The 12,159-nt window shown below is 38.9% G+C and overlaps 1 pseudogene; it reads right to left on the bottom strand.

Annotated features, from left to right (window-relative positions):
- Window positions 1-3,254: 3,254 nt before the first annotated feature.
- On the bottom strand, window positions 3,255-3,709 carry LOC116643520 (annotated as a pseudogene).
- Window positions 3,710-12,159: the final 8,450 nt, after the last annotated feature.

Here is a 12,159-nt window from a genome sequence, read left to right as displayed (position 1 = left end):
TTCCGCCTGGGCCAGCCAGGCGCCCCTCCCTATACATCTAAATTGGCTTCCTATCCATCACACAAAGCAAAGGTCAAATACAAAGTCACATAACAAGATAGAACAAGGGACAGGAAGTTAACAAACCAAATGTGAGGTGGGTCCAGAGTGCACAGTGGAAATGAGGCCTCGGTTCTGTCCTTCTGTCTGGAACAGCTCCCGGCACTTACTGCTCCTTCTGTTCAAGCCGTGGAGGATCTGTTCTGTGCAGAGATCACTCGGGCAGAGCCTGCGGCAGCAGTTGCCTTTCTGATGTGGTCAGAAGTGAAAGGATCCACGTCTGGAAATTCTGACAGTGTGCTGCAAAAGTTCTCCCTCTTTAAAAGAGCTTAATCAGTCTTGGGCCTGTGCAGGCCTCTTGTGGTTCTGCGGGTTATCAGTTCTGGGCGCCTTCAGCCTGGGCTGGTTTTGGAGATATCTGGTCTTAGCTGCAACGCCCTTGGCAGCTTGCGCTGCTGCCTGACATGAGTGACTCCATCTTGCTGTCTACAACAGCAGAGCAAATCCCCTAAAGTTGCACAGTCCTATCAGGCATTCCCTCTCTGGCCACTGTACCACCCGAGGGCTTCGCTGCTTCCTCTTACCTCCTCCCAGGTTTTTCCCATCTTGCTGGCTTCCCCTTCCTCCTTCACTCTGACCTTTACTCATTCCACCCAAAGGGGAAAAAACCCGAGAAATCTCTCCCGTCACCCTACACAGAGCAGCTTCCCCATCCTCACGTCGTGTTCCCTGCTCACACCGTGCTCTGCGCCAAGGTGGGAAGGAACACACAAGCACGACCTTTTCCTGAAAAAAGACAATTTCTCCCAAGGAGAAATTCTGATGCCAGATATTAAAGTCCTACGAAAAGATTAACCTCATTCTACCTACAATGCCAAACGAGGAATAGAACAAAACATATTTTCTCCTGTTCCTCCTCACCTGCTCCTGTACCTCAAGCTCTCTGCCTCCACTAACTTGGCCACTCTTCCTACTTTCTTTTTCTAGATGGCGGTCATTTTATTTTGGGTTATCAGGGTCCTCTCTATCTCTGTCTCCCTCCTTCCTTCTTTCCCTCTCTCCTCTTCCCCTTTCCTCTCTCCTTTCTCTCTCTGGCGCTGAGAAGAGAGCTATGAAACTCTCCCCTGCCAGGAAGAGTCACTTAAGACTTGGTGTTCTTTAAAGGGCTCCCTGGAAGCAACTAATATTCATTACTTGTTAATGACTTCTTGCCCAACATGATGTGGGTTTTATATTCACATGCATCCTCTTATTTAATCATCTCTATAATCATGCGACAGAGGTATAATTATCCCCATTTGTATATATGTGAGAACACAAGATGGAACCCAAATGGAAAAATGGTTCTAAGACAGTGCAGCAAACTCAAGACAAAATAAGGATTTGAAACCTACTCTGTCTCCAGGGATTTGAAAGTAAGTTCATTTGATTCCTAATGACTTTCTACTATTTCAACTTCTCTTCCAGTTTTTCCTCGGTCTTTGGCTTGAGTGAAAGAAGAATTGCAGCTGTGTGAATGTGAGCATAACCACTAGCATGTCATCTCTGAAATTACTATTAAAATTTAAATCCTTGAACGAACATGCCTCATATTAATGATCCTTTTTATGCATTTCTCTGTACTGAAATCACACAAAGCACCTAACCAATTTATCTTTGCTTTTCCATTTTCTAAGACTTTTTTAGAGCATATCTTCTATTACTCAGTTCAGACTCATTCCTCTCAGCTTTCACATCCATTCTCAGTATATCCTTAAAACACTATGGTATTAGGTCCTCCAGAGAAACAGAACCAATAGGATGTAGGGAAACACACAGATAGATCAAAAAGGAGAAAGGTTTATTTTAAGGAATCAGCTCACATGATGTTAGGGAGCCTGACAAAGGCAAAATCTGCAAAGGAGGCAGGCAGGCTGGAGGCCCATGGAGGAAGTGCCTTTTCTGGGGATCTCAGTCTGTTTTCTCTTAAGATCTTCAACTGATTGAATGAGGCCAACCCACATTGTGGGGGTTTATTTGCTTGACTAAAAGTCTACCGATTTAAATATTCAGCCCATCCAACAAATTCCTTCACAGAAGCATCTAGAATAGTGTTGAACCAAATATCTGGGTACTATGACATAACCAAGTTGACACATAAAATTACCCCCGAGACAACCACTTACCCCTGAGCTGCTGCTTTTATTTAGGTGTACATTTGTGTGTGCAGGAAAAAAACAAAAAAAACAAAAACAAAAAAAACATCCTGAAGTATACACACAGATTCTTTGCAGCTAGAGATGATTTGTCACCCCGGGCGATGAGGAAGGAGAGGCTAACTTTTTCATAGTAGCATTCTGTATGGCTCAAATTTTGTTCAGAATGCATTAGGATTACCGTTACTTATATTTTCAAATTAGTTTTTAGTTAAAATAACGCATACATACTGTTAACGTAAAATAATACTAGGAAGCTAACAGGGAATTTCCCAGGCCTCTGTTCTGCCCCTCCCCACCTCCTGATTCCCAGTTCCCACAGACATTCATTTTTAACTCTTTCATTCTGGTTTTAAACTCTGTTTCCAATAGCACATTTATACTGCGATTTCTTGGCTTTCCAGTGTGAGACATTATCTCCTGGTAGGATGTTCTATCATAGAACGTGGAGTTACTGCCGCCCCTCCCCGAGGCCCTCTCCGGGTTTCCCTCATTCCATTCTCCCCAGACCATGTCCCATTTGGCTTAAGTATCTATTCAGTGTTAACATTATTATGGCAGCTTAGAAGTCTTCCACAGCAAAGCAATGTAGTATTGTATGATTATATTTCCTTTCTTATACAACTTTTCTCCCCTGAGAATTCCCTAATTTTATATGGTTTACTTTTCTATGTTCTTACTGTTAACTCATTTTCAAACTGTTCGGTAGATCTCTAAAACTCTTTCTAGAATTTAGCACGTAGCTAATGGATCAGTTTCCATTTTCACTTCAAAATCCACACTCCTGGACACTGTCTTCCATTCCAGTCTGAATCATATACTATTTATTATTTACTAATTTCTTCCCTATTCATTTTATCTGAATTAGTTTTCTGGAACTCTTATTAATGGATATGGGAACTCCTCAGTTGATTCTGTTGTTTTCTTATTCTCTGTTAATTTCAGGGTTTTTCTGAGGTGTTTTTGTTTTGTTTTCTTTTTTTAGAAACATAGTTGTTACCATTTAATGAACCTCCCTCCTCAGGGCTTCAAGCTACCAGGACACAGCACCCCCCCCATCCCCCCCATCCCCCTAATCTTCTCAGCTCTTTTACTGAAGAATGTAGCCTTCACGAGGACAGGCTGTCTGGGGAGCCATCCCTTCCCTAAAACTCTGCAGTAGCCAGATCACACCACATCAGTGATAGGAGCAGCCCAGTCTTGTTTTTGGCAGCATTTACCTGTGTCTGCTCACTGACTGAGGTCCATAATTTACCATGGTTGACAGGTGGGCAGAAGCTCTGGTTCCTCTTTCAGTGGTCATGACTCATACTGACTTTTCCAAAGTAACCTGGGTGATATTTGTCGAAGTTGACCCTGTGGTGATGCCTGCCACCAGCATTACCTGGGCCTCCTGGGTGCTTCCCGTGTGTGCCGATGAGGCCATGGCTCACGTGGCCCCAAAGTTTCCAGGTCTTCCTCAGTCAGGATGGCATGTTGGCAGCTCAGATGGAAAAGCCATTTTTATTTTCTAAGCGACATCTTCCACATTACCTCCCGACCTGTTGTTGAATCTTTTATATCTGTTATATTTTTTAGTTTTTAAGAGCTCTTTCTCTGTATGTTCCTTTTTCTGGTATCATCTTCATGAATGCACTCTCTTCTCTCTCTCCTTGTGTTCTTCTTACTGCAATGCTTACTCCATTGTCCTGATTCTTCGAAACTCTACTGTTCCTGCTTATTTGCTTTGGCTTCTGTCTTTCACATCAGAAGCTTCCCTTAAATGCCACGTGATTCTTGACTGTTCATATTTAAGAGTCAGTGACTAAAAAGCTGATTGGAAGTTTTACATGCATGGTTGTTCTTCTTGACCGTGTGGGTTTCACTAGAGGATGATAAGGATTTTCAGCGGTAAAAACGGGCGAAAGGGCCAGTATATGTAGGATTTTTTTCTTTTGGGTTTAGTTTATTAACCAAAGGAATCTTCCACTTTTCAGTTAGGAGTATAATCTTGCTTGCCAGCATCTGAGTACAGAGTGGAGTGTGGTGATGGTGAGGAATAGACTATTACTACTGTTGTTATGCAGACACTTTCTTTAATATCCCTATTTTCCATAGATCTCTCACCCTTTCTTTAGCTGTGTGTTGTCCTGGAAGCACTTATAGTGTGAGCATAGTGGAGGGTTGTACAGGGTGTGGGTGGGAGTCTAGGTATCTAAGTGCCAATTGGACAAACCTAACTTTCCATGCTCCATGCCCAAGCTTCTGCCTTCAGAGGTACCAGAAGGTTCCAGTTCTGAGGCCTTCCCATAGGCAAAAAAAAAAAAAAAAAAAATAGGTAACTAGAATTTAGTTTTCCTCTTATGTTTTCTAACTTATGTTTGATGGCTAATGCAAAAATTATAACACCGTTTGGTGTGGTTTTAAGTGTATGCAGAGAAAATATTTAAGGCAAGTATAAACAGAGGAAGAGAAAGTGATGTTATAAGGAGGTTAGTTTTCTATATTTCACTTGAACTGGTAAGAGGTTGCCACTGGTAAACTGTGATGTTATGTGTAGCTGATGTACACTTAAGATAATCACTAAAATGATGTGCAAAGAGAGACACAATAGATGAATCAAAATAAGATTCTGAAAAATGTTCAAGTAACTCATAGGAAGGCAAGAAAAGGAAAAGTAAGAAATTAAAAACAGAAAAAAAGTTAAATGACAGACTTATACCTTGTCATATCAATAAATACACTAAATAAAAGCTCCACACCAATTAAAAGACAAAGATTGGCAGAGTAGATTAAAAAAATGACCCAAGGGACACCTGGGTGGCTCAGTTGGTTAAGCTACTGACTCTTGATTTCAGCTCAGGTCATGATCTCAGGGTTGTGGGATGGAGCTCAATGTTGGTCTCCACACTTAAGATTCTTTTTCTCCTCCCCCCCCCCCACCCCTCACACGCACACTCTCAAACAAAACAAAACAAAAACAAAAACACATGACCCAACTATTTAGCTTATAAGAAGTTTACTTAAAAGGTAATTATATGGGCAGGTTGAAAGTGAAAGGATGGAAAAAAAGTCTACATTATGCTAACGTTAATCAAAGGAAAATAGGAGTGGCTATATTAACATTGGATAGACTTCACAGCAAAGAACATTATAAGATATAGAGAGGGACATTCTATGATGATATAAGTGTCAGACTACCCAGAAGACCTAGTAATCCTAAATATGTATGCACTAGACAGTGGAAATGGAAAACGTGTGAAGTAAAAGCTGATAGAACTGAAAGGAAAAAGAGAAAAATCTACAATTATAGTTGGAGACTTCAATCCCCCTTTCTTACAAATTATTAGAGCTAGAAAGATCAGCGAGGATATAAGAAAAACTCAACAATACCATCAACCAATAATGTCTAATTGATATTTATAGAACACCCTATTTAGCAATAATAATACAATACATATTTTTAATTACCCATAGAGCAAAAACCAAGATGAACCAAATCCTGAGCCATAAAACAAAATCAACTTTTGAAGAATTGAAGTCATGTAGCATGTGTTCTCTGACCACAATAGTATCAAAATAGAAGTGAACATAAGAGAGATAGGAACATTTCCAAATACTCAGAAACTAAACAGTATGCCTATAAATAATCTGTGCATCAAAGAGGAAGTCTTAAGAGAAATTTAAAAAAATTCATTAAACCACATGAAAATAAACATGTAACATATCAGAACTTCTGGGACACAGCTGAAGCGGTGCTGAAAGGAAAGTTTATAGCATTAAATATTTACATTAGAATATACTAGAAAAGAGGAAAAGTATTAAATCAGGGATATAAGCTCCCACCTCAAGAAACTAAAGAAAAGCAAAATAAACCCAAAGCAAGAAGAAAGGAAATAATAAAGATAAGAGCAGAAATCAATAGTATTGAAAAGAGAAAATCAATGCAAATAAAATAGCTGGTTCCTTGGAAAGTTCAATAACATTTACAAACCTCTAGGAAGACCGACCAAAAAAAATAGAGAAAAGACACAAATGATCAATATCAGGTGGAATGGAATGAGAGATATCACTACACACCCTACAGATCTCAAAAGTACAGTAAGAGAACACTATCAGTCACACTACAGACATAAATTTTCCAGGTTAGATGAAACAGACACATTTTTCAAAAAAAAAACAAACTACAACTCACCCAATGAGAAATAGATAACTTGAGTAGCCCTATAACTGTTAAGAAAATTTAATTCATAATTAAAATACTCCCAAAAAAGAAATCTCCAGGCCCAGATACCTTTACAAGAAAATTCTACCAAATGTTTAAAGAAAAAATTCGTGCCAATTCTTTTTTTTTTTTTTTTAAGATTTTATTTATTTATTTGACCCAGAGAGAGCACAAGTAGGCAGAGTGGCAGGCAGAGGGAGAGGGAGAAGCAGGCTCTCTGCTGAGCAGGGAAATTCATGCCAATTCTATACGATGTCTTCCAGAAAAGAGGAGACGAGGGAATAATTCCAATTTATTTATACAAAGCTAGTAATAACCTGATACTAAAACCAGTGACAGAACAATAGCAACAACAACAACAACAAAAATACAGATGACTATCCCTCATGAATATAGACACAAAATGCTTAACAATAAATATTAAATGAACTTGAGAAATATCTAAAAAGGATTCATGACCAAATGGATTTCATTCCAGGTATGCAAACCTGCTTCAATATATGAAAATCAATCAATATAGTCCACTATATTGATAGACTAAAGAAGAAAAAAATCACATCATATCAATTGATGCAGAAAAAGCACTGGACAAAATGTAACAACCATTCATGATTAAAAATCTCAGAAAAATAGAAATAGAGGAGAACTTCCTTAGCTTAATAAAGATAACCCATAAAATATCTACACTTAACATCATTCTTAATGGTGAAAGATAGAATGCTTTCCCTTCAAGAGCAAAGCAAGGATGTCCACACTCACCATCCTTATTCAAACTACTTCCAGCCTGTGCATTAAGGCAAGAAAAGGAAATTTAAAAAAGGGAACGCAAGTTGGAAAGGAATAAAGCTGTCCATACTAGCAGATGGCATGGTTATTCATGTAGAAAATCCCAAGGAATCTACAGAAAACCTCTAGAACTAATAAGTTTAGTAAAGTCACAAGATATAAGACAGACATACAAAAATAAATAGATTTCTATATATTAACAAATGAGACCGTGGACATTTTAATTTTTTTTTTAAAGATTTTATTTATTTACTTGAGAAAGAAAGAACATGAGAGAGAAGAGGATCAGAGGGAGAAGCAGACTCCCCACTGAGCTGGGAGCCTGATGTGGGACTCAATCCTGGGACTCCTGAGCCGAAGGCAGTCGCTTAACCAACTGAGCCACCCAGGCGCCCAAGACCGTGGACATTTTAAACAAGCCATGGTCCATCCATATGATGGGATATTACTTGGCAGTTAAAAGGAATGGACTATTAGTATGGACAACAACTTGGATGAATCTGCAGAGAATTGTGCCAGGTAAAAAGAACCAATCCCCCAAAGTTGCATAGTGCATGATTCCATTTATATAACATTCTTGAAATGATAAAATTATAGAAATGGAGAACAAATTGGTGGTTTCCAGGGGTTAAGAAGGCAGTGAGAGTTGGAGAGCCCTGGGCGTGGCTATGAAAGGGTAGCATGAGTGGTGTTTTTGGTGCTGAAAATGTTCTGTATCTTGACTGTATGTCAATATCTTGGTTGTGATTTTGTGCTACAGTTTTGCAATATGTTGCTATTAGGGGAAACTGGGTAAAGGGTGCACAGAATCTTCTGTATTCTTTCATATAACTGTGCTTTAATGTACAATAATCTCAAAAACCTAATTTTTAAAAATTAAAAAACCATGTTGAAAAGAGTATGTAAATTTAATGGAGAACTACATTTGTTATGTTGTTTTCAAGTGTCAGCGCCTGTAGTAGTGAGCAGTGATGCGTTTTTTTGTTTTTTTTTTTTTTTGCATTTCTGTCCAAAAGCTATGAGGCTGGACTAGCCTGGTGAGAATGTCTCACTTTGTTGTATTGCTCCTTGGACACATCTTCTTCCCCATACCTTTGCCCAAACAGAACCTGTCTCTTCTGATTATTGAATATTCTAAAATATTCAATAATATTTTTCAATATTTCAAATGTTAGGTTTACAGCATGCATTCATTCAGGATATCTTTTACCCTCAACGGGATATAGTACCGATTTCATGCCGAGTTCCAGAAACTATTTACTTGTAGGTTAAGGTCTAAGTATTTTACATATTTACTTATTTCAGAACTTTTTATAGAATTTAACACCTGCAAAAGTACCGTATTAGAGTTCTCCAGAGAAACAGAAATAGGACGTGTGTGTGTGTGTGTGTGTGTGTGTGTGTGTGTGTGTGTAGGTAGGTAGGTAGGTATGTAGGTACATAGGTGTTTGTTTATTAAAAGGAATTGATTCACTTGATTACGGAGGCTGAGAAGGCCAGGGCCAGGTGTAGTTACAGTCTGAAACTGCAAGGCTGCGACCCAGGAGAGCCGATGGTATAACTGTAACTGACCCCAGACTTGTTCTGCTCACTGCACGACAGGCCAATGAGCCGAGAGGCAAAAAAAAAGCAAAAAAAAAAAAAAAAAACCCCAACTTTATTTGGAAAGCTAGCAAACTGAGAGGATGGCTGACTGTTGTCCCAAAGAACCACCTGCCCTCTGCAGGAAATCCAAGCTGTTTTATGTCCGCAAAAGGGGAAAGAGGGAGGGGGTTGGAGTCATAAGGTGACAGACGTCTGTAGACATCTGAGGAAGGTTGTGCAACTTTATCCTTGGTGACCTTTGCATATGGGAATCTGGTCATGTTGTTCCTGTAAATCTTAGCGTAGCATAGTCATTTCTGTACATACTTCCTTTTCTCCTTGGGCAAGGTAGGTTTTGGGTAAAGAGTGTTTTTTGCACATCTCATCTGTACTGTGCCTACATGCAAGGCTAAAAAGTTTTTTAAACTATAGGTCACAGCAGCAAGGGAAATAGAAGCAATGTGGGGTCAGATATGTTAAGTTTCTCCCAGTAACTTCCAGTCTGAATTTGGGTCCGAAGGCAGAAGGCTGAATGTCCCAGCTCAAGGACAGGCAGAGAAAATTCTTTCTTACTCAGCCTTTTATTCTATCAGGCCTTCAATTGATTGGATGAGAGGGTAATATGCGTTACTCATTAATCTTATCTAGAAACACCCTCACAGGCCTACACAGAATAATATTGAACCAAGTATCTGGGTACCCCATGGCCCCATCCAGTTGACACATAAAATTAAGCTGATCGTGACCTTTGAAATCTAGTGAATACTATGAATATCAACAAAAGAAGCGTATCAACAGTAGAAAGGTTTTATGGGTCATGAAAGAAAAGTCGGGCATTCCATTGCATTCCACTTTTCAGAGGGTTGTGGGCAGAAGCAGCCTGTCCTAGTCCGTGTCTCACCTGCACTGGGCTTCTTTCCTTTGGTGATCTTCCACATCTGCCCTTCTCCTGTCCTGTGACCTCAGTTTCTCCCGGTCTTACCCGAAACCTGTGGTTTTTTTCCCTTTCGAAACCTATTTTCCAGCTTTCCCTGAGTACTTGGGATCTTCTCCAGGACTTCTTCGAGATTTTTATTTTGTGGGGCTCCCAGGATAACAAAAACGAAAGCACTGCTAACTCATGTGTATATTTAACAAATGAACGTTTTAACACAACAACTTACCATGGACCTTATTCTTCTGCCGTTATATCTACCTCTCTCTGTGGCTATGGGCAGAGTCCCGTTGGGAAGATAATGGCTGACCTCAAAGAGCACAGTTCTTTGGGGAGGTTGAGCTGAGTACAAATGGGCCTGGTCTCATTTCTCCTCTCTTAAAGATTTTATACACCTTCCCTACTTCTTTTCACTTCCTAATTGTTCTCTACTTTTCTACCTTGAGACATCTGATGAGCAACTAGGGCTTCTCCAGCGTATTATCCTAACCACCCATGCAGTTCAGCCCAGGGCATGGAGGGCCCCAAACATCCTGACTCTCCTGGCAAGAGTATGCCTCAACTCAGGTTTGCAGAGCTTGTCAAACTGTGAGCGAAATGGTTTTAGTATTTTATTTCTTTAAGTTTATGCCCTTTACAAATAATTTCTCCCCTCTGAACTATAGTAGTCTTTCCTTTTATAGAAAAAAATAGAAACCAGTTTTTGTCACAGGTAAGTTAAATTTACATTTACACTCAATGTGACAAATATTTCTTCAAATGAAGAATTTCACAGGTGGTTTTACTGATTTAAAAAAAGCCACATGTAATAGTTTCTTTTAATCATATACTATTTTTTAGGTTTAAAATTTATTTAGTTTTGGATGGGGTATATATCCACACGGTTTAAACTACAAAACATCTCCTTCCCACCTTGGCTTCCAATTCATCCAGTTCCCCTCTGTGGATGTAATTTTTCTGGCTTCTTATCTGTCCTTCCATGATAAGATAAAGATCTATTTTATTCTTTATGTGTGTGCCATAATTTATGTAAGCAATTCTATTGACCAACAGTAAAGCTATTACAAATAATTATAGACTCTTAGGCCAGCATATCTGTAGGTTCTATAATGTGGGACAGTTCTCTAGAAATTCACCCACCTTTTTTTAAACAGGCAGTTGTTAAATCAACCATAGAATTTTCATGTACTTGATAAATACAAAAAGCAAAAATGGTTTTAAATAATGTTTTAATTTTATTTGATAACATCCTATGAATTTTATGAGGAAGTAGATCATAAGACCTGGAAATTTTATGTGTACTTGTTTTTCCTTCTTTTCTTCTTTCCTTTTTTCTTTTTATATTTTCTCATCTGTTTTTCTTTTTCTCCTCCCTTTCTTCCTTTCTTCTTTGCTCATTCCTTCCTTCCTTCCTTCCCTGTCTTCTTCCTTTATTTCTCCTTTTCATTTTAAAATATCCCAACAGCTACTGTTTGGTTTTTATTAATGGGCTGATTGAGAGCTATGTAACCACTAGGTGGTGGTACAAGAACATAGGGAGGAGTATTTTCGTAAACAGACGTGGAATTAGTTTTGATTTCCTGCTCAGTTTTTAAATTGCTATACACTTGGGTCCTTAAATGCCTCCTAGGGGATGTCATTGTGATTGCTGTTTAGCAGTTGAGCCGACATAAAATTGATGTTGGGCTTTACAACAGCTGTTCTAGACCACTTTATGTTGATGTTGAGACTTTTTAAAAATGCTCGTTGCTTGAAAATGTTAACTCTTCAATAGGAATCCGTTAAGTTTTCTGAGTGATTTGAAGGGCTTGCTTATATTTCTGACTGATTTACACATCTTACAATGTTACAGTGGAGACTACTTAGAATTTATAATCCTGCTTTATTTAGCTGACTGAATTTTCAGTAAAGAAATGACAGTTTCCTAGCTACTTCCTATGGAAACGACAAAAGGCATCTGCTTACTATGGTTTTACCCTATCGACTGCAATCTGGTGTTTTATTCAACCTCGCAACATTGATCTTCATCTAAATGAGTCAAACATGTATTTAAAATGATTTTGGAATTTGACGTAAAAGTTATCTTCTGTGGGTTAGCTTAATTAATTTTTGGAAGTCTACCTTGTCCCTTTTAATACTCTGAATCTCCGCTTAGAAATTTTGGATTGGTTAATTTCCCTTAAATCACACACACACACACACACACACACACACACACACACAAAGGAATCCAGCATAAATATTGAAGGATCTCTGCTTACATTGGAAACGTCTGATCATTTGCTTTGACCTTCTGCTGAAATTCCGTGTAACGTATTCAGTACAGGAATGTGGTTGCAGCTACCTGGGCACATTCTGCTGGAAGCCAGCACGTGTACGCGCTCATCCTATTTGGGTCCCTGTCGGATTCGTAGAAG

This window comes from Phoca vitulina, unplaced genomic scaffold (genome assembly GCF_004348235.1).
Source record: "Phoca vitulina isolate PV1807 unplaced genomic scaffold, GSC_HSeal_1.0 scaffold1, whole genome shotgun sequence".
Lineage (NCBI taxonomy): Eukaryota > Metazoa > Chordata > Mammalia > Carnivora > Phocidae > Phoca > Phoca vitulina.
Note: the sequence above shows the minus strand (reverse complement) of the source record. Positions and strands in the feature narration are given on the sequence as shown.